Raw genomic sequence first — 6,107 nt, 5'->3', positions numbered from 1 at the left:
TGAGAACGAGAGGTTGGCTGGTAGCCCGGGCCCGGCACCAGGGCAGGGGCCAGCCCCATGGGTCCGGGGGCCAGGGGCTGGTGATGACCTGCTGGGAGCTGCAGCCGTGGCTTCGGGCTCCGGCATCCGCGGCTTCGGCACCCGCGGAGGTGCTCGATCCCAGGTTCTCTATTAGAATAAAAACCTCCTGCAAAAGCATCATGCCCGCATCTGCTGGAAAGGGAGGGCAAAGCCTGTGCGTGGGGGCTGCAGGTGACAGAGGCAGCTCTGCAGCTCAGGGTAAGCACGCTCCGGACCGTCTTCCGTGGACAAAAATCAAATAAAACGTAGCATCGCTTTCCCCTTCTGCCCCGGGATCTTTACCGGCACGTCCCAACAACAGTCAGCTGCTGCTCAGGCTTCACTGGGGAAAACGGACCTGAATATTTGCGCTTCTTTGTTCCCAAACGCAAACTCCAAACTACGAATTTCCAGAAAAGTCCCCAAACCTTTCCACAGAAGAAGAAATTCACAGTTCCAGCGGGATGCTGGCTGCGTGAGTCGTGCAGTGGTGTTTCTATTTCCTGACTTTGGGATGCTTTCGGTAGCCCTCCGGCTCAGCACGGGTCTGGGGGCCGTCTGGGGGCTCGGCCAGGCGGGCACCTTCCCTTCGCACCCCCCCCCGGCTGTCTTTCGCAAGGATTCTGCCCAAAAGCAGTCGGTAGAAACTCACAGATGAGTTTGCGGGATGTCGTGGTTTGGGCTGGGCTGGCCACGACACAAAAGACAGGCGCTCCCTTCAACCTCGCTCTGCCTTCCCACAACGGGAGGGCGGGAGGGAGAAAATAAGGGAGAGAGACTTAGGGGTTGAAAAGAAAACTAGAACTATCTCATTTGAATATTATTAATAAAAAGAAATTATAATAGTATCAATAAGTAATGAAATAGATCCAGTATATCCAAACCAATATCAGGCTCCCAGGGTGATGGTCATGTCAAGTGTGTGCAAGCATTTCAACTTTTGGGTTTTTTTCCATAATTTAACCAATTCAAGAGGGCAGATACCCCAGCGTGGATGCCCCGTTCGGCACTGCAAGAGGGACTCGGGGTCGTGCTGCTGCAGGGACGGCCAGACCCCCTGCCCCGAGTGCCCCCCGCCGCACGGAGCTGCCTCTCCATCGCTTCCAGCCGCCATGGAAAGCCCGGGGCCGTCAGAAATGGGGGCTTTGTGCAGAATGAAACTTTGCCACAGAAAAAGCCAGAAAAGCTCCTTGCCCCGCCGGGCAGGAAGGGCTGGCCCCGGGGATGCTCTGCGGGCATGGGGGCCACTCAGCTCCCGTCCCGTTTCCCATCAAAAGTGAGAGAAAACCAGTTTTCTTTGAATTTTTCCCCCGCTGTGCCACAAAGCTGGACCTGTCTCCCCACCACGAGCAAAGCAGCCATCTCCAGGCACCCTCCCCACTTCACCCTCAGGTTTTGTTGTTTTGTTTTGTATTATTTATTTTTTTTTAAAGAATTTAAAATTAACACTGTATGACTAAATCCAGCCCTGGGCCTAAAGCCCAGCCTGCAGCAAGACACTTGCGTGCAAAGCCCGGCGCTGAAGAACGCGCCTGAAATCCAGTGGCAGCATCTTCCCGGCGAGTCGAGAGAATTAAGAGATTACCGGAAAGGTGGCGGCTCTGGCGGGATTTGCGCAGGGCGGAAGGTAATGAAATAGGCTGTATTTAAGCCAGCGGCGGGTCCACCTCCGCAAGCGGAGCTGGAGGGATGTATGGCGCTTGCCGGAGGGATGTATGGCGCTTGCCGGACATCCGAAGGAGCCCTGGAGTTGGAGGGAGATGTTCGGGGGTGAGGTGGCAGCTGGGGGGATGCTCGGCTGGAAGGGGACGCGGCCCACTGGGGGGCGAGGAGGAGGAGGAGGAAGAGGAGGAGGAAGAGGAGGAGGAGAATGATTCTGGTTTGGTTTTCAAATGCCCTGGGAACTGGATCTAAGAGAAAGATCCAACAAGGAAGATGAATCGTCTGACCAACGCCCTTCAGGGCACGAGCCCGCGGCTCCCGCTCACCGCCGCCCCCGCCACGCGGAGCCCACCCCGCTCTCTGCAAACCCCTGCCTGCGGGTCCCGCTCCTCCGCACCCCGAGGCAGAAACACGACGTCGGCAGGGCTGGACTACGCTACCATAAACCCTCGGGAGGGACACCGAGCCCAGGTGGTCTTCCGTTTGTCTCAGCTTGGGACCAGGAGGACTTTAAACGATTTTTTTCTTTTCTTTTGCCAGGAACTTCTAATATTAGCATAACTCGGCAGCTCACTACCTAATAATAGCAGCATAAATATTTATTAAAATACAAAATTAATAAAGAAAAAAATTAAAGAAAAAAACAGCGGCCACACCTGGAAGGTGCCCCAGCAGCAGCTGGCCGGGCGGCGTGGGGGCCACCGGAGAGGACCCAGCTCTGCCGGGGAGGGGGAGAGCACAGGCTCCTGCAGAAACACGCGGGGTTTGGCCAGAAATCCAGAGCCACAAGCTCCCTGGTCGAGGCGCAGGCTTAGGGCTTCACCCTTCCTCCATCCACGCTTTGCCCGGTGTCGAACCCAGCCCACGGGCGCTGCGGCAAGGCTTGGAGAAGAGCCCCCAGGAACAGGATCAGCTGGGCAGAAGTTAAGCCATTTGCAAGTGTCCTTCAAGGACGGGTAAAGCCAAAGCTCACCGCGAAAGACGACGCGCTGCTGGACGTGGTGTTCCCGCAACAGAGACCACGGCACGGGAACCCGTCCCACCCACGAAACCGGGGCTGCGGGTGGGAAACGGTGAACATAATTTACGCTTCGTGAGGATTTCTGAAGGGGAAGGACGTTGGGATGAAAGACTCCTCCGTGTCCTTCTCCAGCCCCGGGCTGCGGCACTGTCTCGGCTGGCGCTACCGACACACGGCAGAGAAACACAGCCCCATCCCTCATGCACAGACACATCCATTTTTAAAAACAGGCCTTCTGTGCTCTTTTTCTTTTTTTTTTTTTTTCTTCAGCTGTGTCTCTCCAAACTGAGTGAAAGATGTTCTGATGTTCTCAGTTTAGCGGGATTAAAAAAACAAAGTACGGTAGAAGTATTCTGGCAGTCAAGGCAGCGTTTAACTAAAATTGTCTGCCACAGGCACATCTGAAATGAAGTTAGGATTTAATGGCAAACAAAAACAGAAAATGGAGGGGGGGGGGGGGGGAAACAACCACAAACGAACCACCCCAAACCCCATCATTTTTCTAGTGTTGGAAATGGATTGAATGAGCCCCAGGTCCCCGCAGCCGCACGGTGCAGCCGTGCAGGGTGGGCAGCGGTGGCCGAGGACGGGAGTTCTCCTTCCAGCCCTGGCCGCGGGCGGGGGGAGGATGGAGATACGCGGCTCAAAAGCTGCTGCTTGGCTGTTTGCGTGCCAGGGCCGGCCGCTCGTTAAGTTACTGGGAGCTTTTGCTGCTTGCTCATAAGCAAAAGTCTCTCAATTGCTGTTCCAGAATTTGAAATTGGAATCAGAGAAACAGAAATGGGATGAAAATGAGATGAGGGGAAAAAAAGAGAGAGAGAGAGAAACGGTGCTTTGGAAGCCTGTTCAAGCCTATAATCTGCTGTGATGTTTGTACTGAGAGAATAAATCCCTGCTCCGTTCCAGGCTTGGGGTAGCGGGGAGGGAAATGCCACCCGCCGGGTCCGGTGGCACACGCTGCCGGCAGCGACAGCACCCAGTGTCCGGGTCATGGACGTGTCCCCAGGCAGTCCCTAAAGGGGCTCCAGGAAAGCTGGGGAGGGACTCTGGAGCAGGGAGGGGAGCCATGGGACGAGGGGGAATGGCTTTAAACTGGAAGAGGGGAGATTTAGGTTAGATATTAGGAAGAAATTTTTCCCTCTGAGGGTGGTGAGCCCCTGGCCCAGGTTGCCCAGAGAAGCTGTGGCTGCCCCATCCCTGGAGGGGTTCAAGGCCAGGTTGGCCGGGGCTTGGAGCAACCTGGGCTGGTGGGAGGTGTCCCTGCCCAGGGCAGGGGGTGGCACTGGGTGGGCTTTGAGGTCCCTCCCAACCCAAACCGTTCTACGATTCCAAAGTTCTATGCAAAGCAAAAACCAAAACGACCATAACTGAGCATTCATTCTGAAACCCCAGCTCACTCGGTTGATAAAAATTATGCCAATATTATGCATTGCTGGAATAGCGTGGAATTCCCTGCAGTTCCAGCCCTGCAGTTGCCTCTGCGGCGCCCAGCAGCAGAGCCCACGCTGAGGGAGAGGCACCAGGGCTCTGCCCCCCGCATCCGCCCCGAGCCGCCAGGGTGCTTTCATGGTTCTTACGCTACGCTTGGGAAAAGGCAGAGGATAACGCTCCTCCGCCTAAAAATCCAACTACACAGAAAGTGACTTCTCTGGACGCGGGAAGGCGATGCCTTTAGAGGCAGGAGATGCGAGTATCGCATTAACTGTGTGACCACAGACGTGGAGAAAGCGGTCACACAGTTAATGTGATGCTTGCGGAAGATCATAATGTTTTCATTGAGGGCCGACGAATTCCTGTTGTGTTGTGTTTTGTTTTGTTCTTTTCCAGAGAAATATTGTTTTTGTGCGGTGTCTCAGGAACTTCTTTTGGACATCTGTACCATTGCGCTTTTCCAGCTATCCGCCAAAGCCCTTTTTTTTTCCTTTTTTTGAGCACAGTAAGAAAATACTTAATCAGACACACGCTGACAGGCAGATTTGCTTTATCTTCATCGGGAAAACCCAGTGGAAGCAGCGTTCCCCGGGATGGCCGGGGCTCGGGGCGGGGACGGAAGCAGAGGGAGCGGAGGCTCCGTCCCGGGCTGATGCTAACAATGCTCTTTCAGAGGCTCATAATGAACCCATTGAGAACACCAAGTTATTTGGAAAAATCCCGAACTGTGAGAAATATGCGCATGTTGCAGTTGAGTCACAAGTTGGCACAAGCGACACCAGCACATATTTTTTTTTTAAGTGTACTTTTCTGTTACAGATTCAGAGACAAGGGACCATTATCATCCTTTAATTTAATCCGAGCCCCAGAATAGCTGCACCCAGCACAGTCCTGCCGCTGAGCTAGAGAAACTCTTCCAGAAGGATATCTGTCTTGATTTTAAGGCTCGAAGGGACAGGCTTTCTATTATAGTCCCTGCTAGACGCTTCCAATGGCGACATTTTCATCCCTGTTGAAAATTTCTACCAAAACCTGCTTATCTCCAGCCTGAAATGATTTGGCTGTAATTCCCACCACGGATCTCAGTACCTTCCTGCCCATAGGATTAAGACACCCCTTCCAATCTATTCTTTGGCGGGTACGTGAAAGCCTCTGGTTTCTCATACCTTTCCCTGCCCTCTTTGTTAAATTACCAGGTTTTTCTTTTGAAATTTAGCTGCGAATGTGCAGGGTTTCAAGAAGGGCTTGTGTGCCTCAAAGCTGGCCTGGTTTTTGCCGACTGTAAGAGACACTACCTGTCCCTTGAACCTTTCCTTGGCTAGACGGTCTCCGATGCCTTGGACAAACTGCATTTTTACTAGAAAAAGTGGGTTATTTCCAAAGGATGTGAAACCACGACATTTTTGGAACAGTAGTCGTAAAAAGAAGCAAAGGAAAAGGAATATGGTTTTGCTTTTTTCTCGATGTCTGTCTCTTACCCATATTTTAATAATGTCCGAATAAAACCTTGATATAACTGCACCAATATCTTGCCCTCTGCAGGACAGCACAGGATCAGACCCGTCTTCTCCGTGGCAGACGCGGTCCCCTCGTGCTGACACTGTGGCCAGGGCGGTCCGGGATTTCCCAAGCGGTGCCCAGGAATACTTCTATTACTGAAAGCCAAGTGCTGTAAAAAATCAATTTTCGCGTGCCCACCGGAACACCGTCAGCAATTACTGACTGTTAATATCAGGCTGCCTCACGCGAGCTGTGCAGGGAGAAAAGGAGTGTAGGTGCACTGTAACTATTACAGCGGGAGTTCGATTGCACCTGCAGGACTTGCAGGGTTTATATCAGCATGTTCACTACTTGACCATTTTCAGATGGTCAAAGTTCCTCTAACAGCCAAAGGGTCTGGTGGCACAAGCTGTGTCCCAGGGCTGGGCATCGC

This window comes from Rissa tridactyla, chromosome W (assembly GCF_028500815.1).
Source record: "Rissa tridactyla isolate bRisTri1 chromosome W, bRisTri1.patW.cur.20221130, whole genome shotgun sequence".
NCBI classification, from domain to species: domain Eukaryota; kingdom Metazoa; phylum Chordata; class Aves; order Charadriiformes; family Laridae; genus Rissa; species Rissa tridactyla.
This window is presented reverse-complemented; position numbering follows the sequence as displayed.